The sequence below is a fragment of the Schistocerca serialis genome, chromosome 2, assembly GCF_023864345.2.
Source record: "Schistocerca serialis cubense isolate TAMUIC-IGC-003099 chromosome 2, iqSchSeri2.2, whole genome shotgun sequence".
Lineage (NCBI taxonomy): Eukaryota > Metazoa > Arthropoda > Insecta > Orthoptera > Acrididae > Schistocerca > Schistocerca serialis.
Window position 1 is genome coordinate 592,495,507 of NC_064639.1, and position 26,907 is coordinate 592,522,413.

The window sequence follows — 26,907 nt, forward strand, 5'->3', positions numbered from 1 at the left end:
GACTCCTAATTTCTGTGAGAAGCCACCTCGTTAGCTAAGCAGGTCGCTTCCCGTGCTGACACCACTTGTACTCTGCGACGTGTCCACAACTGACGCATGTGGACGAGTAACACACACACACACTCACACACACACACACACACACACACACACACACACACTAAAACATACACACACACGAAGATAAACTGGAGATAGAGTGGAAGGGAGAGAGACCACCAAGAGCGAAGAAGAAAGAGACTTGCACGTACGCGCCAAGTAAGAAACAAAGGTGAAGGCACGCGCCAGTACACATGAGTGGGCCGCTAGAAGCTCCATTATGCGAGGCACTGGGCTTGCTGGGAAACGGGTCACAACCATGCGAAACGCCGCGGCAGGCCCGGGCACAAGCGTCCAGTTCCATTTACTCACTGCACTGTTTTTACGGTGTTGTTTCATTTTTTACGACACATTGACCATTACTGTTTAACCTCTTCCTCCTGAGATTAAAAAAAAAAAAAGACACAGGAAAGTTTCTTTTTCGTATATTCCAACAAACCAGTCAGTGTGCGAGCACGACACAAATAATTTTTTTTGCCGACTCACTAAGATATAAATGGAAGTCTACTCTTGTGGACCTCCAGTCTCACTTATCCTGAAAACATAGTGGCTTTTGCTTTGTATTTTCTCTTCCTGTTACAGTAAAATATTTATTTTATTTGAAACAGAGAACTGCATATGTTAATGTAGCTACACAGGAAATAAGTTTCTCAATGTCAGCATTTATGAAATATGTGATTTCCTCTACAGGTTTTTGTTGATTCTCTGAAACAGCTTCATGAACGCAAGGAAATAAGAGTCATACAACAATTTCTAAAAAGTAATAATTCACTGCTGCCAGAAAAAAATATTTACGTATTAGTTTAATCTTCAAAACAATTATCTTCCACAACACACAAAGAAATCTCACATTTGATCGATATGACTCCTGTTTTGGAATTGCAGCTAGGTTTTCAGCATTTTGAATCTTTCTTTGCATCAAGAAATTCACTGTACAAGAATGTCCTCTTCTTCTAGCAATTAGCATGACATATTTGTAATTAAATACAACTTTGCCAATTTGTATTTTGTACTCAGTCGTTCACAGTCTTTTTTGTTTAGCTATTTGGCTGATTGAACACCACCTGTGGCACATTACCTGACAATTCGCAACCACAGGGTGTAAAATGATTAAAAATCTCTGGTGGCCACTTTCCTGCACGAATGTAACAATTGTAATATGATGAATATCTGTCATGAAGATCAACATCTCCCAGATTTTATTACGGATTTTCACTATCACTGGTTGTGAAATGTCTAATTTCTTTTTCTATTATCTGCATTGTGATCTGAAGTCCACATACGAAGGCGCTCAGAAAGTGAGCTATTTCATAGTATATGAACTAAATGTATGCAAATGTGAATTAATTGTCGCCATCTAGAATAGTTGGCAATGTTGTGACTTGGCAAGACAGCCAAGCCACTATGAGATAGCCGAAAGGCACGCGTCTAAGCTCACGCAGGCTGGCGTGAGGTCTGGAACAGTTAAAGGAGTTGAGTCTAGTAAAAAAAGTACGTAGCTTCTGGAATACTTAACTTTAATCCATAATTGGTAAACATCGGTCTGACGGTACATGCTTCACAAGATAAATAGCAAATGATAATGGCGCCTTGCTAGGTCGTAGCAAATGACGTAGCTGAAGGCTATGCTAACTATCGTCTCGGCAAATGAGAGCGTAATTTGTCAGTGAACCATCGCTAGCAAAGTCGGCTGTACAACTGGGGCGAGTGCTAGGAAGTCTCTCTAGACCTGCCGTGTGGCGGCGCTCGGTCTGCAATCTCTGATAGTGGCGACACGCGGGTCCGACGTATACTAACGGACCGCGGCCGATTTAAAGGCTACCACCTAGCAAGGGCGGTGTCTGGCGGTGACACCACAGGCAAACTTTAGATAAAATTCTATGTCTAATATTAAGGTGTAATAATTACTTATAAATCTTTCTAGGTTGTAGAAACAGCCATTTCCATCATAAGACCAATTCTTAATTAACAAACGAACTATTCTTTGCAAGATGCTGCGTTCTGGCGTTAAAACTACTTGTGGACGCTCGTTATATAAGCGGAAAAATACGCTTAATTTTGGAGAAAAAAGTAATGAACGGAGGTGGACCGACGGAGCGAAGAGCACAATCGTTTTCGGAAAGGAGAGTCAATGTGTGGTGCCTGTGGCGTAGAGATTAGAGTGCTCCATGTTTTATATGAATGTATTTTATATTCAGACAAGACGGCAGAGGGTACTCTACTAACTGCTCTGTCCCCTATTTTAGCGGATAATAAGAGGAATGTGGTATGGTATTTAAGATTTTTTGAGATGCCAGGTATACTCACTTAACTACAAGGAAGAAGATTCATCGTCTGTGGACCTCGATTCCTTTCTGTAAAAGTATGACAGAAAATTAGTGGCTATTTTTCTATTTTAATACTGAAAACAATAATATGTTTATTTTTATTTTGTTTTGGTCGCTCATCTGAAATTACAGTAATTATTAAAGCGGAGTGGTACAGGTTGGCTTGTATTTTCGCATTTTTATTGTTTTACAGTAGGTCATCTGCAAAGTAATCAGAATAATTTTCTTAGACATTTATTAATTTTGGAAAACAATTTTCAGAGAATGGTGGGGGTCTGACGTGCGCTTACGTTTTCCATCCATTTGTGTCTTTCTTGCTCTGATAGTAATTACATATACTTTTTTATCCGTCTGTAACGATCTCGATGCCGACGGGACATTAGCCTCAATCTTCCCTCCTTCCTTCTTTCCGCAAGTCCTTTTTAGACTATCAGCAAAAATATTAAAACTACCTGGCAGATTAAAACTGTGTGCCCGACCGAGACTCGAACTCGGGACCTTTCCCTTTCGCGGGCAAGTGCTCTACCATCTTTTTTTTTTTTTTTTTCGAACTCGAGACCTTTGCCTTTCGCGGGCAAGTGCTCTACCATCTTTTTTTTTATTTGGATACAAAATTAGGCAGTTCACAAACACTAAATGAAATGCATCCTCCGCAAAAACAAAAAAAAAAATCATTGTAAAACAAATCACAAATGTAAAGGAACAGGGATACAGGGATGTTGTTTTTATTTATTTATTTTCCATAAATATCACTCTGTTAAAAGGAACATGTAGATCATTTCATGGTATAGTATGTGCATTATATATGGAGCGGTGAGAGAAGCATGAGGTTCATTATGAGCTGTCAAATGTGCACACCGACTGCACCCGGCACATCCCAACTGCGTGGGGGGTCGAGGAAGACTGCCTGAAGATAGTTGGCAAAGTTTTTCCGATAGTGTGACCATCTATGAACCTCATTGTGGGCTTGCTGCAAGAAATACCAAAAGTCGAGTCGCGGCTTGGCAGCATCCCCACAGAGGTACGCGATCGTCCAACCTTTGACCCAGATGATGGAGTGTTATTTAGTCGCCGGAAAGTAGTCACTCTCCGGATGTAAGAAGGAAGCAGGTGTAACATGTTGCGGGGTCACACGTGGGTAGCAAGCCACCATCTGTCTTCCTAGGAGCCATACATCCTCCACCGTGATACAAGTTAAGCGGTGATGGTCGTCATCCACTTGGCGACATTTCGGGCATAGTGGAGTGTCCACTAGTCCAATTGCATGGAGTCGTTGGTTGGTGTTGAACTTGCCACAGGCGACAGAGAACCACAGTGCCCGAACAAAGGTAGGAAGGAATTTGTGGTGCACATGTCTCCAAATCTCCGGCCAATGCAACTTGGGGTGTTTGAGTTCAATGACATTACGACTTATCCGTCGTAGCAGCCAAACATAAAAATCCTTCGCGCATGGTGGTCTCGTGCGCGGAAGCTCGTCTCTGATATAACTAAGTTCCACGATAAATGTTGATACATGCGCAAAATGTGACGTAATGTTGCCCACCGCCACTGGAGGTGTGAGGGACGCTGGAACTAGGAGATCCAGTAAGCGGGATGTAAGGGAATCACGCCCGCTACGCCATTGCTTGTACATAGTGGCTAGAAGGAGCGCCGTCGCTCGGCAGTGAACATTCGTAAGTCCGAGTCCCCCCTTGTCCGTAGGGAGCGTGAGCGTTGCGTATCGCACCTTGAGGGGCGACCCAATCATCACGAAATAGCCTAGTGCTGATTGAAGTCGACGTCCGAGCCTGAGTGGTAGGGGCAGGATCTGCGAAATATGCACCATTCGAGAAACCACATAAGTGTTCAGATATTCGACTCGCTGCAAAGGATCAAGGCGCCGTAGGTGATGTTGTCGGACCATGGTACGTGTTGTCTGTAAAATACGTCGGTAGTTAACTGCCGCAGTATGTTTTACAGATGAGGTAAAGTCTATGCCGAGATAGCGGAATCGTTGCACATAAGGAAACGGACTGATTTCTTCCGGCGTAAGGCCCCTTCCAACCGGCGTTGCCGCCGATTTGTTCATGTCCACTGCACTACCCGCCGTCACACTGTGGTCCAACAACAGTTCAAGGACCGTCTTCACCTCTTCCTCAGAACGAACGAGCAGCAGGAGGTCGTCCGCTTAGGCACGACATTTGAAGGTGTAGCCCCGCAGTTCCATCCCAGAAAGAGAATTTGTTAGCCTCCCAATTAATGGTTCCAACGCTATCGCGAACAGCAGCATCGAAAGAGGGCAGCCCTGGCGAATGGATCGTCGAATTTGAATGGGGCCTGCTAAACGCCCATTAACCTGTACCAAGGATTGTGCGCCCCCATAAATCCTTCTAATGAGACGAGTAAAACGGTCTGGAAATCCCATTTGTTCCAGTACAGCGTACAGATAGTTGTGGCGCACCTTATCAAAAGCACTGTCAAAATCAACCGCCACCATCGCCGCTTTAAGCCGGCACTCCTCCTCCAGCGCTATCACATCACGGCATTCGCCAGTAGCTGTTTCCACATTCACCGATCCACCCGGTGTCGTCTGTTCTGGAGAGAGAACGCTACGAATAAACATACGACATCGGGACGCTAGCAACCGTGGAAAGACCTTATAGTCGGCATTAAGCAGGGTGATGGGGCGATAATGTGTGACCGTAATTCCTGGCTTCGGTTAATGTACTGGCACCAAGAGGCCTTCCATAAAAGCCGGTGGAATAGGCGCATCGGAATTTAACATCTCGTTGTACATTTCCGTCCATCGCGGTGCCATTTCTTTGCGAAATTCTCGATAAAATTCAGCAGGAAGTCCATCAATGCCTGGGGACCGATTCAACGCGCCCTTTGCGATCTCATCATGTACTTCCTCACAGCTAATGGCTTCCAGTAAGGTTCCCGTGGCTTCCACCGTCAGTGTACGGGAGACGTACGTGAGTATACGTTCGAGGTCATCGACAGGGGCTGCTTCTTCCTGATAGATGTGTTGGTAATGGTCGACAAATGCAGAGACAATGTCCGCTTGACGCGTCGCTCTTCGGTCTTCGCGGGTAATTAATTCCCATACCAAAACGCGACGTCGGTGCTTTCGTTCATTCACGACGTGGTGCATGGAAGGAATCTCGTGCATTATCGTATCGTGACATCTGGCGCGCACCATGGTTCCCTGAAGATGTTTCCGAGCTAAAGCCACTAGTTTAGCATTTATCCTTTTGCGTTCGATCCAGACGTCCTGTCCCGGCGGACCATCGTCCAGGTCGCGCATCGCTGCAAAATAAAAGTCGGTCGTACGGCGGCGCCATTCTGCCATCTCCCTGCTATATGAGATGAACGTACGGCGAAGCGACGGTTTAGCACAAGTCAGCCACCAATCAAGCTTCGTCGCATACCTTCCAACACTTCGCTCGCACATCGTCCATGTCTCAAGGATCCGGTGACGGCATTCAGGATCATGTAGATGTTGAATGTTTAATGTCCACGGGGCCTTACTGTTCCACACCTCTCTACGGTGAAGAAGCACCGTACAGATGTAAGCGCTGTGATCGGAAAATGCCAATGGCCAGCGTTCCGCGTCCTGGACATCATTTGCATGAGCCCGTGAGATATAAATGCGATCTAACCTGCTCGCCGAATGACTTGTCACATAGGTGTATCCCGGTGCATCTCCATGTCGCAATTCCCACGTGTCACTAAGTACAAGGTCGTTGACAACGATTCGCAACTCCTGGCTGATGTTTGCTTGCGGCCATTGGTCTTTCTGGCTGAGAACACAGTTGAAATCTCCACCAACTATTACACATTCATAACGTCCATGGAATAGTGGGGCAATGTCTTCTGCATAAAATCGCGCCCTCTCCCGCCGCCGATTGCTTCCCGACGGTGTATAAAGATTGATGATGCGTGTCCCAAACGTCGTGAAAGCCATTCCCCTGGTCGACGGAAGGTAACACACGTTTTCCACTGGGAAGCCATCTCGCACGTAAACTGCCACCCCACTCCCATTGTGATCTCCATGTGACGAATAGGACTGGTAGCCTGCGATGTATGGGAGTGCAGCTATGTGGACTTCCTGCAGCAAAGCAATATCCACATCAGATGCCAAAATCGTTTCCTTCAGTAGATGTATTTTGGCCGGTGAACACACGTCATTTATATTTAATGTCGCAATACGGTTCGCATGGCGTTGAATCCCACTCTGTCGATGCGCGACAACATCTCCCTGCATCGGCGCTGGGGACTGAGTTAGAAGACGTTCTCTCGCCCCTCTCCCTTCACCTTCAGCAATTATTAGGCGCCGGCCGGTGTGGCCGAGCGGTTCTAGGCGCTACAGTCTGGAACCGCGCGACCGCTTCGTCGCAGGTTCGAATCCTGCTTCGGGTATGGATGTGTGCGATGTCCTTAGGTTAGATAGGTTTAAGTAGTTCTAAGTTCTTGGGGACTGATGACCTCAGCAGTTAAGTCCCATAGTGCTCAGAGCCATTTGAACCAATTATTAGGCTGTCTTCGTGAGTGCCGGCTGCCTCTGTATGACGTCCGGCGCCTCCTCAATATCGTCATACCACATCTTTGCAGGCAGTGATATATTCGTGTCCATTGCCACAGCATCTGCGTCTGGAGAGCCATCTGGCTGTGATTCCTCTTCAGCATCACCACGTCCCGGTACCGTCAATTTGACAGACCGCTGCGGGTCCGATCGAACAGTTTCCATTGCCTCATCCTGTTTCGTAGAGGCTGTTGTGTCGTCTTGGTCCACAGGCACATCGTCGTCGGGGCAAGGGGAGTCATCCCAAGGAGATATCGTGCGACGTCGTCGTTTCCTCCTTTTCGGGGAACGTTGTTTGCGTGATCTTCCTTCCGTGTCCTCAGATTGGAGGGAATCACGGCTGCCCGACAGAAAAGCATCCGTAGGAACCGGAAGTGTTTCGAATCCCATCGTTGTACTTGGCGGGAGTTGGTCGAAACTGATGTTGTCGTCACAGAGTGCGTTCCAGACGGAACAGCATCCGTAGTGGCTGGAACTGCTTCGTATACTATCGGTGTGCTTGGTGGGAGTTCGGTCTCATCTGATGTTGTCGCCGTAGATTGTATGCTCGATGGAGCAGCATCCTCTGTCATCCCAACGTCTGCTACAAGGTTTCGGAGAGTGCCATCTTGATCTTCCACCGGGGCTGTGTCCTTTCGGTCATCAGCGGACGCAGTGAGGGCTTTGGCATAGGTTCAAAAATGGTTCAAATGGCTCTGAGCACTATGGGACTCAACTGCTGAGGTCATTAGTCCCCTAGAACTTAGAACTAGTTAAACCTAACTAACCTAAGGACATCACAAACATCCATTCCCGAGGCAGGATTCGAACCTGCGACCGTAGCGGTCTTGCGGTTCCAGACTGCAGCGCCTTTAACCGCACGGCCACTTCGGCCGGCCTTTGGCATAGGTGATCGGTAGTACTGTCATCGCCGGCGACGGCTCCTGCACATCTGAAGGCAGTTGCGTAATCCGCCGTTGCATAGAGTTCGACCTGAGGTGTCCCTCCTGGCCACAGCCAAAACATGTACGTGGTTGACCATCGTAAATCACCACCGCCCGACAACCACCAATAGTCAGATAGGACGGTACATGCTTCTGAAGATCAATAGTGATCTGTCGCACTCCGTTAAGAACGGGGTACGTGGCGAATTGTATCCAGCGTTCTGCTGTGTGACCATGTACCGTGCCGCATGGCTTAAAAGCCTCGATAACTTCGTCAGCCGGGAGCTCAAATGGTAGCTCAAAAACACGTATTGTCCGTACACCCAGACCAGCATGTTCTACAGTTACCGTGCCGACATTCCCGTCACTATGGCAAAATCGGAGACCTGCTTTTGTCGCCTGTAGAATTCTCTCACACGCCGCGTCATTTACCATCTTAACATACACCGTGGGACTAACGATGGACAGGTGAAGTCCGACAATATCGTTTGGCGGTATCTTGACGTCCTCTCGAATGAATCGTTCCACTGCTAAAGCCTTTGGTCGTTCGTAGTCTTTGCAGAAATTCAATCGTAATGTAGTTTTCCAGTACTTGTTCGCCATGATCGTTGTTACTAGCCCGCGCGCAGACTAAGTCCACAAGTAAACGAACACTCGCACACGCCACACAGGCGGAAGTATCGGACCTCCGCTTCGCACGGCCGCTAGCGCCGAACTGCAAGGTTCGCAGGAGAGCTTCTGTAAAGTTTGGAAGGTAGGAGACGGATACTGGCAGAAGTAAAGCTGTGAGTACCGGCCGTGAGTCGTGCTTCGGTAGCTCAGATGGTAGAGCACTTGCCCGCGAAAGGCAAAGGTCCCGAGTTCGTGTCTCGGTCGGGCACACAGTTTTAATCTGCCAGAAAGTTTCATATCAGCGCACACTCCGCTGCAGAGTGAAAATCTCATTCTGGGGATATTAAAAGTAGGTATTCTGAGGACCTCCGAGGTTTTACACGATCATAATATTAGCTCATAGTTAGGTCACCATAGAAATTGCCGTAGGCTACCAACGTTTAACAGAAATTATCCTCAACTAGGGCAAAGGAAATCACATCTTGATAGATACAAACAAATTTTTGATAGTTGAAGTACTACATAAGGATTCCAGGTGAAACCAAGATGTTATAAGTGCAGGGTGATAATAGATTTGTCACTTTCCATGTTTCACATCCATACAGAAGCACGGATTTTACATTACTTTCAGATATCCGCAGTCTGGTCCTCAATGTTATTTCCTTCGATCTCCAGGTAGAACGGAGAGTTGCAAAAGCGCCTTTGGCTTTGTAGATGTGGCTGTTAATGTCCTCTGTTGCACCACTATATGGTATAAATGGTTCAAATGGCTCTGAGCACTATGGGACTCAACTGCTGTGGTTATCAGTCCCCTAGAACTTAGAACTACTTAAACCTAACTAACCTAAGGACATCACACACATCCATGCCCGAGCCAGGATTCGAACCTGCGACCGTAGCAGTCGCACGGTTCCGGACTGCGCGCCTAGAACCGCGAGACCACCGCGGCCGGCTATGTGGTATAATCATGCTTCCAAGGTAGCAAAACTTATCCACTGTAATGGTACTTGAATTACGTAACCATTACGGCAACTCACCTCAACCTCTCAATACCAGCAATATTCTACTGTGTTTCTGTAAAATAGTTAACATATTTCTGTGACAACATTCAGATTTGGTTTCATTAATGTACAGGTACTTCGATACATCGATATGTATATATATTGGAATGATATTATTCTTATGTGTATTCTTTCTTTTGTCACTAAGATCTTTGACGTACTTGTAACTCTGATTTTTGGGCGCGTAAGCTGTTGTTAGAGGGTCAAGTCTTCGTCGTCATGTTGAAAGACGCAAATTATAGTCAGTTTATGAAATGTGAACTTTAACACTGAGGAAGTTATTTTCAAGTATGTTTTATATTGTGAAGTGATGTTGCAACAAAAGTAATAAAAAGAAGTGTAACTTAAATTCGGAGTGCTGATTACATTTTTACATCACCATTGTCTTAACTTGCAAAAGTTTAATCTTCAAGAATGGTTTATGAAACACGTCTATAAAACTTTTGAATATCGCAGAATAACACCAAGCCTCTTAGCATCCGAGCTTGGAATCATCACTACCTAGATTTTCGACGATTGAGCCATGAGTTCACAACGAGACCAGCGCGGGAAACACGAAAAGATGAGTGCCTAGTTTATCCAGTATTTCAAAAGATGACTTTATTAACTGTGCTCTAATGATACCTGCCACATAATACAACTTTATTGTTGCCCGAATATGACATTTTTAGCAGCGTGATCAACACTACAATCAAAATTAATTTTTGATATTTTGTTGTGGTAGGGTTGTTAGACCAACCTTTCGATTACCTGGCTTCCAAGCTTAAGCATTGCTGAGTTGTTATGATTTGCCCGCATGCCTGTTGTTTTTTAGGCAAAAATTTTCAAACCAACTTTCTTCGCTGCAGATTTCAGATCTTCTAGTTTCTCTTTCATGTCGTTGAGGCTGTGGGATAGAAGGCAAAGGTCATCTGGAAAATCTAGGTCTTTTATAAGACCAAGATTTTGCAGATGAGTTTTGCTCCATTTCATTCCTCTCACTTTATCCATTGCTTGCCCCATTACAAGACTCAATATTATATTAAACAGTTTTGGTGAGAACTGCAGGTTTGCTTAACTCCTGTTTTCACTGCTATTGCATCTGAAAGCAGACCTTGATGTTGAACCTGGCACGTGTAGTTTTCATACATGCACTTGACAAGAGTAATGTTGACACCTAACGTCCAACGTTTTAAGCATATATTCAGATGGATCATCGAGCTCCCGCTGGATAGCAACATGTACTCGGCGATATTTAATAATTAACTGCACGGAATGTAGTCTACTACATTCGTTTGTAGATGACTACATTCCGTGCAGTTAATTCTTAAATATCGCTGAGTACATGTTTCTATCCAGCGAGAGCTAGACGATCCTTCTGAATATATGCTTAAAACATTGGCCAGTGCCGGTGGCAGTGCTCGAAGAGAGGTACGTACGTTCGTCACCGTGGCTGTAGTCTGCAGCAGGGTAATGATGTGGAACGGACAGTCGCGTCAGACCATCACGAAAAACACCTTCAGAGAAAAAACGGGACTAGTGCTGGTCACACAGTGCAAGTTGAACATCCAAAAGCCAATCTGTTGCTGGGATCGAAGTATGGTTGTCACTTGCCAGATTTTATCAACGTGTAACCGGGTGTAGTGAAAGACGTACTGGAGGATTGAATTGCTCAGACTTGTGTTTAGTGCTTACAATGAAAATCGGTTTGATGACAGTGATGGTTGTCTGCGAGGGCTGCACCGAGCGGGAGACCGGGAACTGCAGGGGTGCTGCGACATAGACCGCCAGCTTTACGCGTCTTGTTTTGGGGAGCCGTTGGTTAAGCGTCCAGCGTTTGTTTAGGAAATACTGGCAATGTAGGGTCGGCATAACCTGAACACCAACTATCTCATCCAGCAGTTGCTAATCATCACAAAGACCTGATTTTCCAGCAAAACAATGCCTATAAAAAAACTGCTCCCATAAATCAACGGCTCCTCAAGTGCTTCATCAAATCCGTTAGTAGACCTATTTTCAGTCAAGCATGCGCCTGCCTCTATGGGGATGCTTTGCTTTTGATATTCGTTGACTAATTACGACAAGAAGTTGCAGCAATGTAAATCACCAGCCTGGGTGATGATATACGACACCTATTTAACCGCATTCATGCATGATGGCTGTACTGAATCTTAGCAAGGAGAAACGTCACGAGATTCTGAAATAGGTGTCCGAGGTAGACTGTTGCTAGGTATTTGTTAGCATTTAATGGTTAAGTATACCATACGTAACAGTTTGACACCACTACTTAAGGATGTCTATTTTTTATTTTATACTAATATACTTTGGAAGAAATGATCTCAGTTCTTGAAATCGTAGATGAATACATTTCCGAAACGATAGAGTCAAGCTGAAACACTTTTTCTACGAGGTAGATTTTCAGGTTGATGAATTCTTTCTCCGTACCGTTTTTATTCAGCAGTATTCTGCAGGTTCTCCAGTGATAGACCGCTAATCTCTTCAAACAGGCTTCACACAAAGTAATAAGGTGAATGTGGTTTTCAACAGCCTTTCAACGGTGAGGTATTCGGAGATGGATCATGTACCCGGAAGTGGAAGTATGAGAGAGGGAATCGATCGTACCCTTTCAAGAGAGCCGTCCCAGTATCTAACTCAAGCGATTTATGGAAATTACTGATAACCTAAATGTGGATGTCCGTCCTCCCGAAATCCAAATAGCGAGTTACTAGAATGAATTTTTCACTCTGCAGTGGTGTGTGCGTCGATATGAAACATGCTGCCAGGTTAAAACAGTGTGTCAAACCGATACTCAAACTCGGGACCTTCACCTTTCGTGGGTAAGTGCTTAGGTTCCTCAGACGATAGAGCAATTGCTCGCGAAAGCAAAGGTCCTGAGTTCAAGTTCGAGTCTCGGTATGGCACACAGTTTTAATTAGACATGAAGTTTCAACGTGTTACCACCCCACTCAGCTCTTTCCACCCATCGCAGGGAACAGAACAAATTGGAATGCAAATGAATGACAAAAACTAAAATTTTCAGCAATTTCGGCTAATCACATATGTCGTAGAAGATTCGATATGTAGAGACTTTCAATTTTCGAACTGCTCCGGACAATCACTTGACAAACGCACTGAGGGTGAGCGAAATTAACTGTGAACTAACTAAGTATCGGAAATAGTTCGTGTGTAATAAGATTTAACGTAACAACCACAGTTTCACTGAAATCAGGAATCTCCCGGGTTCGATTCCCGGCGGGGTCAGGGATTTTCTCTGCCTGGTGATGGCTGGGTGTTGTGTGCTGTCCTTAGGTCAGTTAGGTTTAAGTAGTTCTAAGTTCTAGGGCACTGATGACCATAGATGTTAAGTCCCATAGTGCTCAGAGCCATTTGAACCAACAAAATCAGGAATCTGGAAGAAAGATGACTCAGAACATTAATTCAGATACACCTAGGTGAGAAAAGTCATCGCATATCTCTTAACATCGTGCCAGACCTACTTTTTTCCGGAGTAACGCTGCAGCTCGACGTGGAATGGGCTCAACAAGTCGTTGGAAGACGCCGCAGGAACATTGAGCCGTGCTGCCGTCCATAATAGCGAAACTGTTGCCGGTGCAGAATTTTGTGCCCGAACAGACCTCTAGATTTTGTCTCATAAATGTTCGATTAGATTCACATCGGGTGGTCTACGTAGCCAAATCACTCGCTCGAATTGTCCACAATGTTGTTCATACCAACCGCGGACAACTTTGACCCGGCGACATCCTGCCGTGTCATACGTAACTGAAGTGCATGGATGGCTGCAAATGGTCTCCAAACATGCGAACATAAGCATTTTCAGTCAGTGATCGGTTCCCCTGGACCAGAGGACCCAGTCGATTTGATGTAAACACAGCCCACACCATTATGGAGCAACTACCATCTTGCACAGTACCTTGTTGACAATCTGGTTCCACGGAATCGTGGGGTCTGCTCCACACTCGAATCCTACCATCAGCTCTTATTAACTGACATCGGGACTCGTCTGACCAGCATGGTTTTCCAGTCGTCTAGCAGGCGTTGCGTGCTGTTAGTAAGGATAGTCGCGTCGTTCGTCTGGTGCCATAGCTCATTAACGCCAAATTTCGCCGCACTATCCTCACGGATACGATAGTCGGACGTCTCACAATGACTTCTGCAGTTATTTCGTGGAGTGTTGCTTGCTATTAGCACTGACAACTCTATGTAAACACCGCTGCGCTCGGTCGTTAAGTGTAAGCCGTCGGCCACTGCGTTGTCTGTGGTGAGATAATGTCTGAAACTTGGTATTCTCGGCACGCTGTTGACACTGTGGAACTCGGCGCACTGAATTCCCTGAATATTTTTGAAACTGAATGTCCTATTCGTCTAGCCCCAATTACCATTCCGTGTTCAGTCTGTTGCTTCTCGTTGTGCGGCCACAATTACGTCGGAAACCGTTTCACATCAATCAACCGAGTAGAAATGATAGCTTCACCAATGCACTACCCATTTATAACCTGTGCACGCGATACTACCGCCATCTGTATATCTGCATATCGGTATCCCACGACTTTCATCACCTCAGTGCAGAGGTCATCAACGTTAATGTTGCAAATTAATGTGCAAAACAAAAATCTCCGCTATGTCTTATGCACATAAATGTTCAGACAGTCTAGCGTTGTAATGAAACTTCCTGGCAGATTAAAACTGTCTGCCGGACCAAGACTCGAGCTCAGGACCTTTGCCTTTCGCGGGCAAGTGTTCTACAGACTTTTTTTTGTGGTTTTTCGTTGCATTTGGTAGTAGCGGACGTCATGTAAGATCCGTTGAAGTTCGTTGCTGATCCCTTCACACAGTTTGCCGACTGAGCTACTTAAGTACGACTCACGACCTTAACTCACAGCTTAACTTCCGCAAAAGTTTGGAAGGTAGAAGACAAGGTACTGGCGGAAGTAATGCTGTGAGGAGGGGTCGTGCGGCGGGCTGGGGTGGCTCATTCGGTAGAGCACTTGCCAGTGAAAGGCAAAGGTCCCGTGTTCGAGTCTCGGTTCGGCATACAGTTTTAATCTGCCAGGAAGTTTCTTTACAGCCCACACTCCGCTGCAGAGCGAAAGTTTTATTCTGGAAACCAGTGCTTTCCACGAAGTACCTGTCACACAGCTTCAGTGCCTGATCTTCACATGAGCTCTCATATAACAGACCGTGCAGTTTGATTTTAACGTCTACCACTTTTTCACTAGTCTTTCCACAACTAAAGCGAAGTGCCTGTTGTGTGGCGGATAATGGAGTGATGCACGGTAATTGGCAACATTACACCACGTAACACGTCAGCCAGTGGTACTCAGCCACATCTGCCTATAGCTCCTCCTTTAGTATGCTCCCAGAATATACACATTCATGTTGGTGTACGTGTAGAGTGATTATTTAGCCCTTGCTCATTATAGGTGACGTAAAGCTTAGATAAGTAGTATTACGTTAACAAGCGATGGTTTTCGTTTTCGGAGTGCATAAATGTTTCTAGAGAGAGTCAGGAGAAGGAAACAGTTTCCACGACCGCAGCACACCACAGCGCTGCCATATGTGAGTTAAGCGATCAAGTGGAACTCAGGGCACAAGCAAGAGACTACACTGAAGCGCCAAAGAAACTGGTATAGGTATGTGTATTCAAATACAGAGATATTGTGCCATTTCTCTGGCGCGTTGCGTATCCGGCACTGTCGATAGCGGCTTGTATTTCTGTTTCCGTCTGGTTCGGCCTGCGCAGGCGCTGAGGCGCCTGTTGACCTCTGGAGCGTTTTTCGCGGGGGGTCGCGCGCGATCGGCACGGAGTTGGATTCGCACCGAGCTGGCGGTATTCTGGCTTCCGCTCCGGCACGGAGGTGTGGTCTCGTTGTTGGCGGGCCTCGTTGATTTGGGCATTGGGCAGTGTGCCGTGTTGATGATGTAGTGTAATGGACAACTGATAGATTCCCGCACGAGATCGCTCGAGGTTCTCAGCCTCTGAAAAGGGTGCCACGATATCGCTTGGGTTTCCGCACTCAGGAGTTGTAAGGACTGCAGGCCAGTTTTGTGTGTGTTTGCTCTGTCCGGTCTGCGTGGCGGGGTTCGTTTCACCTTACTTGACCTTACTTCAGCTTGCTCATATTTTCTGCGTGCTTCCGTTTCAGCCGGAGTCGGGGTGTCGAGTTTTCTGCTGGTGTGTACCCGGTCGTCGTCCCTGTTTTCCCGCCCGGGGGGCGGCCGTATCTGTTGGTGGGAATTATTTGGCGGGTGTGTGTTTTGCGTGGACCCGGTGTGCTCACGCGCCCTGATTCTGAGTTGAAATTGCTGTGGTCAGGCTGGCTCGGTTGCTGGAGTGTGTGTTGTTGGTTTTCTGGCTTGCTGGGGACTACGCGCGCGTCTGTTCTGTTTGTGATGTGGCAGCAGTCTGATATTTTTATGTGTGCTTGTTAAGTTGCTAGCAATTGCTTTTAGCCTTGTGCTTACTTCTTTTATTTAAATTGCTGGGCATTGTCATTTGTCTGTCCTTTTACCTTTATTTGTAGTGTCAACTAAGCCTAAGACGATGTCCAAGGTGCTAGCAATTGATTTTTGCCTCGTGTGTACTTAATCCTATTTAAATTCTTGAGCATTGGCATTTGCTTGTTCTTTTACTCTTATTTATTTGTTGTGCCAGTTAGCCCTAAGATGATGTCAGACCTTGGTATCTGTCAACCTTATTTTGGCTACTAGCGCTCAGGTGCAATATTGCTGGGCTTATCCCGGATTTGTCCGTAATTAAGAGCTTTTATATTGTATTTTAGTAGTAGGTTTGGCAAGTGCACTTGCATATGGTATTTATTGTGTTTACCCCTCCCCCCCTTCTTCCTCCTTCGTGTAAACTGATTTTGGCAAGATTGCAGGGTGGCCTGTGTTATTACTTATGTAAGTTTGCCCGCTGCTGTAGTCGTAACATGTTTTGACCGGCAAGCGGCCCATGTTGGCGAAAGTTTGTATGTGTTTGCGGTGTTAATGTTGGGTCTTATCGTACATATATTTACTCATGTACGTGTTGTTGTGTTAAGGATTTTAAGGCATTTTTAGCTGAGATACCTGTTGAAAATTCCATCACTCTTTTAAAGAAGGTATAGGAAGGAGTAACTTCAACTAAAAATTTAATTGTAAATTATACATTTGTGCTTCATATTTAAAAATTTAACTGTATTAGGTGACAGTATGTGGTTTAATACACAACGATTATTTGTCAAAGTATCAAATTGTAAAGTTTGTTTGGCAGTGGTTCAAACGACACAAATAAGTTTCTCTGTTCACATTTCACATTTTTATTACCTCATATTGTAAGCAGTTTGATTGTCTGTGTCACTGTAATTTGTAAAGCATAGTGTAATTCATTACAATTAATTAATTGTTTTGGGGAAATAAACCTTGTATTGTATGTTCCCTTTTCATTAACCGAATCCTATCCAAATCGTCCGCTCAGATACGTAAACAGGCAGAATACCGAGCTGCGGTTGGCAACTATATATAAGGCAACAAGTGTCTGGGGCAGTTCTTAGTTCGGTTACTGCTGCTACATTGGCAGATTATCAAGATTTAAGTGAGTTTGAAAGTGGTGTTATAGACGGCGAAGGAACGCTGGGACTGAGCATCTCCTAGGTAGCGATGAAGTGGGAATTTCCCGTAGACCATTTCACGGGTCTGCTGTGAATATCCACGAATCCGGTAAAACATCAAATGTCCGACATCACTGTAGCCGGAAGAAGATCCTACAAGCACCGGACCAACGGCGATTGAAGAGAATCGTTCAACGTGAGAGAAGTGCAATCCTTCAGAAAATTGCTGCAGATTTCAGTGCTTGGCCATCAAAAGTGTCAGCATGTGAACCATTCAACGAAACCTCATCGATGTGGGCTTTCGGAGAGGAAGGCCCACTCGTGTAGCCTTGATGACTGCAAGACACACGTCTGGACCCGTAAACACCGACATTGGACTATTGATGACTGGAAACATGTTGCCTGGTCGGACGACTCTTCATTTCAAATTGTATGGAGCTGATGGACGTGTACGGGTATGGAGAGAACCTTATGAATCCATGGACCGTGCATGTCAGCAGGAGACCGTTCAAGCTGGCGGAGGATCTGTAATGGTGTGGAGCGTGTGCAGTTGAAGTGATATGGGACCCCTGATACGTCTAGATACGACTCTGACAGGTGACAGGTACGTAAGCATTCTGTCTGATCACCTGCATCTATACATGTCCGCTGTACATACCGTCGGATTTGGGCAATTCCAGCAGGACAATGCGACACCCCACACGTCCAGAATTGCTATAGAGTCACTCCAGGAACACTCTTCTGAGTTTAAACTCTTCCAATGGTTCAAATGGCTCTGAGCACTATGGGACTTAACATCTGAGGCCATCATTCCCCTAGAACTTAGAACTACTTAAACCTAACTAACCTAAGGACATCACACACATCCATGCCCGAGGGAGGATTCGAACCTGCAACCATAGCAGTCGCGCGGTTCCAGACTGAAGCGCCTAGAACCGCTCGGCCACACTGGCCAGCTCAAACTCTTCCGCTGGTCGCCGAACTCCCCAGACATGAACATATCTGGGATGCCTTGCAACGCGCTGTTCAGAAGAGATCTCCATCCGCTTGTGCTCTTAGGGATTTATTGACATCCCTGCAGGATTCGTGGTGTCAGTTCCTTTCAGCACTTCTTTAGCGTTAGTCGAGTCCATGCCACGTCGTGTTGCGGCACTTCCGCGTGCTCGTATGGACCCTGCACGATGTGAGGTAGGTGTACCAGTTTCTTTGGCTCTTCAGCGTATAGAGGCAACCCGCGAAGTATTCTCCGCTTCACGCAACGTAGAAAGCATTGTTCATCCTTCTTCACACCTGATCAACAATCGACCGGTACAATATTGTGATAAGGAATTTTGTACGGTGATGTGTCGTTAAACTGAATGTTATATAAAAACAACGAAGCACCCAAGGGAATGAAAACAAAAATCCGATGTAAATAGGGGAGATATAACTGTCAAAGTCAATTAAATTAAGCCAAATCGTGTTGCAATATTGGTCTGCCATGACTTCACGTGGCACCTGGGGCGCAAGGACGTGCAGTGTGAATGCCGTCAGAGGAGAACAGAGCAGCGTAGGCCGTTAGGGAGCTTCAGAAGCAACCAGGTCGTGACGGGACAGCTCGCGACTGTGCGGCTGTCAGTTCCCGCGGCGCACTTGCTGCAGACAGTGAGTAATGGGCAAGTGGCACGCAGGAGCTAGCCGTCCCAGGGGTACGACCTGTTTCTCCTACATTCTGCCTGCAAACCACGTCCCATAAGCCACAAGCAACTATTCGTTATGTGTAAATTTGCTTTCATTTTTCGCCAGTGTTTCTACCTCCGCAAGAAAAGAGATAATTAATAACTATTGATATAAAACGCAACCAGCTACAGACATTTATTTTATTGCCATTACCAGTTTCGGTTATAATGTCTGTCATCAGATGGCTAACTTTTACTTTGTTTTCTTCTTTATGTACGAGTATTTCTGTTAGGACACAGACATACACCACGCAAACAGCTGTGGCCCATAAACTCTTCAGGAAATTCCCCAAGTCTGTTGCAGTTTTAGATATGTGCTTTAATAAAGCTGCACCAGACATTCTGCAACTAACAAGAGTACAGTTCGGACTGAACTCCCTTTTCGAATTCCTTCATACTTACAGCATTTGAAACACAGTGTCCGTACATCAATTTCCTATAGCAGTACAGTACAGCTTCATTTTTGGAAAAAAATATCTTGAAAGAATTGTTTTTTATGATTAGCAGGTACTTGCCCGTATTAAGCATAAAATACTTCTAGGATATTAATAATAACGTCGGTAGCTATGTGCAAAGGGAAGTAGTTCTGTAATGGTGAAGTTGCTGCTTCATATCTCGCAAGTACCCTTTTGTCTTTTATTTAACGTCCATATTTCTTACTAAATGCAAATTTTAATTAAACAACATGTGATTATAATTTCTTGATAGAAATAATACCTCTTACTTTTAATTAGCAATTTCATGAAAATGCGAGAATTGCAGTAAATTTAAATCTGGTCCAAAAATCACAAACATTAAACAGAAAATGAAATAATTTTTGATTTCCACAGATTCATCAGTATTATTGGTGAATATGCTGTGCCGTCCGAACAAGACACAGCCAGGGCAAAAGCACCACAGGTGCAAAAATGGCAGCTGGTGCCAAAGTCAAACAGACTCGACACTTGCGTGATTTCCACCAGCGCCACGGGTGCCGCTGAGGATGAAGATATGGACTTCGCCTCGGCCAATTACCGGCCGAGTACAATCCTCCAGTGACCGGAAGACAACAGACAGAAGATAGAAGAACAGCATTAGCCCACTTGGTTATAGATCATCATCCAGGGCTGTATTAGACAGGGAAAGTCGTTTATTGAACTCTAAGAAGTAAACAGACAATTGTTGTAAATTGAATTTGCTATCTACTGTGAAGTCTACCTTCGATTGTTTCCACTAAGCCATTGAGAGCCTTTCAAGCAGTGCTGCAGACTCACAAAGATAAGTAGTCCTTGTAACTCAGTTGTGGGACTTTGTTACTTATTTGTTGGAGTGCAGTATAACCTTCGTTCTCCTATACTGTTACCTGACCCTGGGGCACAGCTGTTTAATAGTGGCAGGGAGAAATTGTCTTAGCGGTGTAGTGTACCTGAATCTGTTTCATGAACTCACAGACTTCTATCTCTTAGCTGTCAAGTAACTGCAAACAGCTCTTCGTTTTCCTGTATGAGTCATCAACAGAAGCTATATGTTTAAAATGATTGTGGTGGTTCTTCATGATTTATTGTTTTCATTTCATTTCCTAGGCAACACGTTAATGTTACAGATGTTTTTGAACTACATAAGAAAAGGGCATATGTGTGGAAAGTGTCTGAACTCTATAAAAAGCTTTGTACCGAAAATATTTAACACTTATTAAAGAGAGTTACTGCAGTTTTTTTTTGTCAATACAGCCTTAAGTCTAGGTTTACATACACCTTGTACTGATACTTGTATGACGTGTGACTGATTGGAGAATTTGGTACTTCAGGGAGACCCAAAAATGTTCAGACACCGACTCTTGGAAAGGAATTTGATTTGTTTAAGGCACAGGCGGCTAGAGACGCAAACGACAAGGCAAAAGAATGTTCAAAATAAGACAGTTTGCAAATAGAAATATGTTTTCACCTACAGAAGACACTCCGTACACTTGTGTATTTTGCAGTAGAGCGTACTGTGCAAGACAACTGTAGATCTACAATTTCTGTATACGTGATTTAGGCTCCGGAGTTGTAACAATGTACGTTTGGTATGTGAGTCAAGCTGCTCGTGGATGCCAAGAAATTGCTTCCTGTTTTTTATGCTATGTAAGTAGATTGACCGTGTCAGTTACACACATCACAGCTTTTAGTGACAAAGCTGGGAGTCAAAATAAAATTAAATACACTGTAAAATTCCCAGAATACCCAGAGCACACGCATTGAAACTGTAGATCACAAGTTCATGATTTATGGTCATTTCTATATGGAATTTTGTAACTGTTGAAGTTTGCAGGAAAAATCCTTGGATTTTTGTATCTGATGAGTGGGCATTGCTTTCCAAGGCCAGCAAGAAATTTAGGGTAGTCCAGATGACCGACAATGATTTCATCACACTATGTGAACTCTATGATATTCTAAAGGATTCAGTGAAAGGATTCAGAAAAATGCAGAGGTTGCATTAGCAAAAGAAGTTACCCTCCAACTGGTTTTACAAAGAATATTTCAATGAAGAAATGTCAGTTTTTCCTGCTCTAGAAATAGATAATGAAAAACGTAAGTTAAAATATCTGAAGTACTGAGACCTACAGACTGTACTTTCCATCGTGCCACCATTACATGATGAATTTTATGACTGACTTCCACATCACTAAGTTGCAAGGATATTGAATCCAGCTATTCAAAATTACAAAGTTGATTGTTATTCATAAAATGAACATGACAGGATATCAGAAAAAGACTCTGAGTAGACTCATGTTCATCTCAAGTAACAAGTTACTGCCTGCGATTAAAGTGTTCCTACTAATGTCACTGCTATCCACGTTTTTTAATTAGTAATAAAAATTATTAATTGCTAAAATTCAGCATTGTTTGTCTGGATAAGGTCGGAAATATAGTTTCAAAAGTGTGCAAATAGTAGTTTTTTTCCTGAAGTTGTTCATGTTTGAACTCATTTACTCAAAACTGACGTTTTCTTACTTACACGCCTTGGCTTCTGAGGGTCTCATATGTCTTAACATTTCCATTTTGTAATGAATATATAATTTAAATAAAAGTGAAAATAACTTCTTAGTAAATTAAAATCATTCCAGCAACTTCACGATTACACGAGTTTTATGCTAATTGTCTTGAAATGTTTTGTATAAACGCGTTTGGAAATCCTCTTGTCTTCAAAATCGAATTTTTCATTGTTATTAAATTTTAAAATAATCAATTTTGTTGCTAGAAAATCCGGTATCGAGTTAAAAAGCGATTTGTGATAAAGTGTCTCGAAAAACAACTCACACCAAAAAAAAAAAATTGAGATCACTGCTAATGTGGCTGGATGTAGTAACAACGAGCACCTAACAGACATTGCGGAAATTATGAACGTCTTCAAACATGATATCGGACCAGCCTGCTACAACTTCTGCGCAAAAGCGGTCGTAAAGCATATTGAGAGAGTATGGCAGCGGATGACAGAAGCTGCCGAAGAGGCTCTCTGGTTCACCACGGCCACGAAGGAGATTGAGAAGGACCTCCTTTTGGATCTGGAGACATTGCTGTCTCGTTCAGGGACCGCTGACTAGAGGAATGTTTATCTACAAAAAATATAAACCCAAAGCTTCAGAGACGTTCTTCTGGAATCAGTGTTTTTTTCATATTGGCAGTGAACATAACTTGAGAACGGTACACACGATTTTGATACGTATTTTACGCCGGAATTCTAAATTGAATTCTTTATCGGTGTACGTAACCGTTTTACGAGATATTCAAAAGTCTATTTTCGGTACACGTTTTCGTCTCGATTTTGTGGGCAAAGAACACGTCATTTGTGATCTAAGGGAAACTCAGGCGTCAGCCGTGTTCGGACACTGAAATAGATCAGATGGCCATAAGTGGATATTTGTGCCAGACAGCGGCTCAAACGCGGATTTCCCACTTCACAGGAGCTGTCGCCTTCACCGCTTTCACTGTCTGAGCATGCTTTCTGTCCAGGCAAAATCATCAACTTCTTTCAAACTACACATCTAGTCTGTTACGTTTATTGCTCGCAGTTTCACCTGAATCCCGCAAGAGTTCGGACGTTTTATGCATCCATTATTCGCCATTTCGAACACCATTTTCGATCAAGTTGCCGTATCCATACCTGAAAAAAGAGGATCTCAGACCTCAGCCACCGCCGGGTATTGATATAAATCACATGGCGAAAAATGAGAATTTGTGGCGAATAATGACATATTCGTAGCGGATGCACGCTATATCCGTACTCTTGCGCGGTCGGGTGAAGCTACGAGCTACGAGGATAGTGGTCTTTGGACGCTACACGTGTAGTGTGCGGTAAGTTGAGAATTTGGGTTGGCTGGAAAGCATACTGTGATAGCGAAAGCCAATAAGACGGACGCTCGAGTAAAGCGGGAAATCCGGGTTGGAGTGCCAGTCTGGCACAAATTTTCGCTTGTCGGCATTGGATGTATTTCAGTGTTCTGTTGTGGTTGACGTCTGAGTGTTTCTTACGTCATGTATACATACGGCCAGTGAATCAAAAATTGGTCTGATCTTTCGGATATTTAAAAAATTCCATTGGTTTCAAGATGTCAATGTTTCGTCAGAACTTAATATTTCAATCATCCAATGCATGCCGATAGAAAGTATATTACAAATTTGTTGAACAAAAATATTTTATTACCGTTTCAAAAGAAGGGCTTTGGGAATTCCAGCAGATGATCAGTACTCAGGCTGAAGGGCTCCTTCGGCCGGTCGCTGTGGCCGAGCAGTTCTAGGCGCTTCAGTCCGGAACCGCGCGGCTGCTACGGTCGCAGGTTCGAATCCTGCATCGGGCATGAATGCGTGTGATGTCCTTAGATTAGTTAGGTTTGAGTATATGTCTGCAGGCTTTCGTGGCCTTTGTCACTGAAACTAAAATCTTCTGGGTTATTAGGCCGCGTCATGTTTCTTCTATAATGATCGACGTTTTGACCCCTCTGCTGGGATCTTCCTCAGGATCTTTTGGTGTCCACTACTGCTAGAACAGCTGTTCTAGCAGTAGTGGACACCAAAAGATCCTGAGGAAGATCCCAGCAGAGGGGTCAAAACGTCCAACATTGCAGAAGAAACATGACGCGGCCTAATAACCCAGAAGATTTTAGCTTTAGGTTTAAGTAGTTTGACGTCTAGGGGACTGATGAGGTCAGATGTCAAGTCCCATAGTGCTTAGAGCCATTTGAACCACTTGAAGAGCTCCTTCCACCTGGTGCAGTGGTTACAGGGAGCTTCCCACGTCGACAAAAAAATAGTTTCTTAAAGAGAGGTCTGTAAGGAATGATACTGTGTGATGAGATTTAGCGTTACTTTCTATTTTACTTAAAAAAGTCACGAAAATCATCCACTTCTCATGCATTCAAAGAGTGCTATCCCGTTAAACACTGACCTTTAAATCCTGTCCACAAGGTCTCACTGTCAGTTGCAGAATTCGTCACAGCCGACAAAGGCAACGCTGGGCAGAGCGAGGACCATAGCAACGGGCGGGGAGGCTGCGGAGGCAGATAGCAGGTAAGCGATTCTCAAAGCCTATTTCCTCGGTGCGAGGAGAAAAATAGTCTTGAGGGAAAATGCGGCGCTGGAGGCAGCGCCTGGCTTAATCAGAGCGAACGAGAATGGAATGAAAAAACGACAAGGGGAAAGGAGGCGGCGAGAGAGACAGCCGGCAGCCGCCGAGGTAATTAGAGTCCGGGGCGGGCGGGCCGCCACACAGGGAGCTGGCCGCGGGCTGCAGTAGCATCCTGCTGCCCTCCGCACAGGCGCCACTGCTGGTCAATCGAACGGTTGCAAAGTGCTCCAGACCCGAATGTCAGTGTGAAAATTCTGAAAATGCCACGCACTTAAATACAACTCCTACATCTCACTGTGAGGCAAAATATAATTACGTATTTCGTCCAGTAAATTTTTTGTGATACAGAAACGTCCTACATTAGGAAGTATGTGACCCAAATGCCTCCGTAACTACAACAGTATGTCCCCTGTTTCAGCACGCTCTTCACCCAAAGCTCTACAACAGCACGCAGAATTCGTCTGCCTCATGGCTGCGTTTTCTGTCCGTGAGAATCATGCGAGTATGAACGGGACACGATTCTTGGTGTTGAAAGCTCAAAGGAATGTTACTACGGTTAAATATCACCAGCACTATTGTCGGTGAAGTTGTTATGCAGTTCGAAGCTAAGAAAGCTGTAATCCCAGATACACACTTGAACAAAAGTTTTGCATTACTCCCTGATTTCGAAATGCGTGGCACAGAAATCAAACACTGGCTCTGAGGCACGCGTATATATTCGTTTCCATAGTTTCCATATCACCAAATGTAGAAAACAAACGTTGTGTAACGACAAAATCGTCTGTTTCACATGGGAGGAGGAGACAGAGGGCTTTCACAGTACTACTACGTAACCTTAATACGTGATGGAACGTCTCCTTGCTCGGATGCAAGTTTCAGACCGTCGTGCCATACTATCGATGAGATCATCAAGCCACCAGCCCTGGTCCAGATTGTCCCACTCTTCACTGGCGATTCTGCGTACTGGTTGTTGATGTTCATTAGCAGCTCCTTTGAAGTGGTTCCACGCATGTTCGATTGATTTCATATCTGGGGAACAGACAGGTCACTCCATTTTGGTGATATGAGCCTGCTGAAGGAGCGTGTTCACGAGAATAGCGTGGACTGGACGCGAGTTATCATCCAACAAGATGGAATTGTCACCAAGATGTTGGCGATACAGATCCACTATTGGTTGCCGAATTTCGTCCCTCACATTGCCCTCAACAACTAGAAAATGTGTACAGTGGCCCCACGTCATGCGAACCCAGAGCTTCTCTCCACCATCTCCTAGTTGCACATATGGGACAAGGTGTTGGAGGCGTTCGATATTGCTGGTTGTCACTAAGCAGGTTATGTGCAATCATCAGGGTACAAAGAGATCCGAGTTCCGTCCGTAAACAACACCCGACGCCAACCTGAGAGCACGGTGTTGTGATGTAGGACGTCTTGCTCACCACGGTCGTCGTAATCGAGATTCGCATCATGTAATCGTCTCCAGATAGTCTGATGCGATACATGACCTGTAGCTTCATTGAACGCCATATTATGGAGCTCTCAGCCCACAGTTCATTTTAATTCAAATGTTCGAATGTGTGTGAAATCTTATGGGGCTTAACTGCTAAGGTCATCAGTACCTAAGCTTACACACTACTTAACCTAAATTATCCTAAGGGCAAACACACACCCACGCCTGTGGGAGGACTCGAACCTCCTCCGGGACTAGCCTCACAGTCCATTACTGCAGCGCCTTAGACCACTTGGCTAATCCCACGTGGCTTCATTTGAATCAAAAGTCTTATATATCGATCATCCTGAGCACTTATCGAACGTGAACAGCTTGTGCATTGTAAGTCCTTAACACCAGCTGCAAACTGGAACGGATTTCGTGTCCACACCACATCAACGACTTTTCTGCACACATCGAGCAACTCTTCTGGTTGAGAACTCCTCTCCACATAACATGATGGTGCAAACTCAATCTCTGGTAGCGACTGTCTCCAGTATCCTGGTCCGACAATTTGGACAGCTCGCCAGAAGACATGGACGTAGACGACAGGCGCTAGGTGGCGCCCCTATAACCTGCGATCGCAGCTATGGCCGCCGCAGACCTGTGCGCAGGACATGCCTACCACACCAGCCTATCGACACTCACAGGGGCCGTATGAAGCCGGCAGCTCAGGGTTCAGAAGTCCATTCTGTGGGTTGGAGTCCCACTCCATCCAAATAGGGCTACTGTCAGATCGAAATCGTAGGAAGAACCCCTCCCCCCTTCGCCGTCGGCTACTGCTGCTTTCTGCTGCTGCCGTCCATCCGCCACCTGGTGCTCGCCGCCGCCACCGCCACCGCCACCCAGTGCTCGCTGCCACCACTGCCGCCGCCGCCCCCCCCCCGCCCCCTGTATTTGTTCTCTTTCCCCACTTTCCCGACATCTGTCGCCAGTAGAAAGCAC